At 37.4% G+C, this 2046-nt stretch overlaps 1 pseudogene; it reads right to left on the reverse strand.

Annotated features, from left to right (window-relative positions):
- Positions 1-612: 612 nt before the first annotated feature.
- LOC142862211 (uncharacterized) lies at positions 613-790 on the reverse strand (annotated as a pseudogene).
- Positions 791-2046: the final 1256 nt, after the last annotated feature.

The following is a 2046-nucleotide window of genomic DNA, read 5'->3' on the forward strand; positions in this document are numbered from 1 at the left end:
GAACTCCTGACCTTGAGCGATCCTCCCGCCTCGGCCTCCCAGAGTGCTAGATTACAGGTGTGAGCCACCGCACCTGACCCATTTAAAAATGTTTAATAATATTTAACCCAATGCACCCAAAATATTATCACTTCAACTTGTAACCTATATAAAAAATTACTAATGAGATATATTACATTCTTTTTTTTGTACTTCAAAATCTAGTGTGTATTTTACCCTTATAACACATCTCAATTTGGATGCTAAATTTTTATCAGAAACACTTAATCTGTAATTAGATTTTATAAAATTCACAGTTGAAAAAGTAGAGTCAGCCAGGCATGGTGGCATGTGCCTGTAGTCCCAGCTACTTGGGAAGCTGAGGCGGGAGGATCCCATGAGCTCAGGAGTTTGAGGCTACAGTAAACTATGATCACCCCATTGCACTATAGCCTGGACAGCCTGGGTGAAACAGTGAGATCCCCATCTCTAAAAAAAAAAAAAAAAAAAAAAAAAAGGAAAAAGAAAAAATAGATTCATATACCTAAGTTGTTCCAAACATACTTAAAAGTTTTCCAATAACTCAATCAAATGCCAAAACAATTTTTTCCTTTAATAGGTACATGAAATTGACAAAACTGCTCCATTTATTTTAGAAGAATTGACTTGACGTTGAAGCAAAAGCATATCAGTTTCAAAAGTAAATCTGCCCTAGTTAAGAAAATTCACCGACTCTTGTGTCAACTCAGTATTATTAAACTGAAAAGAACAGAAACTACACTTGATCTTAGCCAAAAGGCTGAAAAGCAGTAACTCAGTATTATTAACATGAAATTCAAAGGGGTAGAGAGTATAAACTGAAAAAACAACTGTAAATTTATTTCAACAAAATAAATATCCAAACATTCTTTAAGCCTGTCTTGTTATTTTTGCAGCCAATTTATATAATGCTGTTGATTACAATTAAAATCTTCTAGGCCGGGCGTGGTGGCTCACGAGGCCGAGGCGGGCGGATTGCTCAAGGTCAGGAGTTCGAAACCAGCCTGAGCGAGACCCCGTCTCTACCAAAAATAGAAATAAATTAATTGACCAACTAAAAATATATATACAAAAAATTAGCCGGGCATGGTGGCGCATGCCTGTAGTCCCAGCTACTTGGGAGGCTGAGGCAGTAGGATCGCTGAGCCCCGGAGACTGAGGTTGCTGTGAGCCAGGCTAATGCCACGGCACTCACTCTAGCCTGGGCAACAAAGTGAGACTCTGTCTCAAAAAAAAAAAAAAAATCTTCTACATATTTACGTTAGAAGAATGTGTATAGATTTGCCTTACGAAAGGTTTCTATTTTAGCATAAATTCTTGTACCTGTCTATCTAAGATGCATATAAGTGTTTTCTTTCCTTGGAGCTTTGATTTTAGCTCATTCATATGCAGTGAGATTATATGCATGTATTCTTAATTTATAGAAATGTTGTTGTGCTTTATATCTCAGTCAGTTTGCTACTTATCATGATGTTTCTTCCGTGTGTACATCTGATTCTTTGCTTCTAACTGCTACACACTCCTTCATGGTGCAGGCTCACATCTTATCTAGGCATTTTTCCAGAGATGGAGATCCAGATTGCGTCCAATCCTTGCCACAAATCATGCTGTAGCGAACATCGTTATTCATGTCCCTTACAAACTTGTATGAGATTTATTTCAGCAGTTTTGTCAGCCTGGGTGACACAGTGAGATCCCCATCTAGACCAGAAGGCATTTGTATTTCTATCCTCCATATCTCTTAGCTTTCTTTTATATAGTTTCTGTTTCTTGCCTTTCTTCTCTCCCCACCCCCCTTCTGGGAGATATTTCTCTCTCTCTCTCTTTCTTTTCCTAGCCACTAGACAACCAGGGAGATAGTCTCTCTTTTGTCTTTCAGTTCCCTAATTTGTTTTGCAGCTGTGTCCATTCTCATAATTTTCAGATCAATTGTATGCTCTATTTTAGCAATTCATTTTTCATACCTAACTTATGTGCTTGTTTTTTTAAAGCTTTTTTTTCTTATTTCAACTGTAACAGTTTTCAAAT

This window comes from Microcebus murinus, chromosome 18 (assembly GCF_040939455.1).
Source record: "Microcebus murinus isolate Inina chromosome 18, M.murinus_Inina_mat1.0, whole genome shotgun sequence".
Taxonomy (NCBI): Eukaryota; Metazoa; Chordata; class Mammalia; order Primates; family Cheirogaleidae; genus Microcebus; species Microcebus murinus.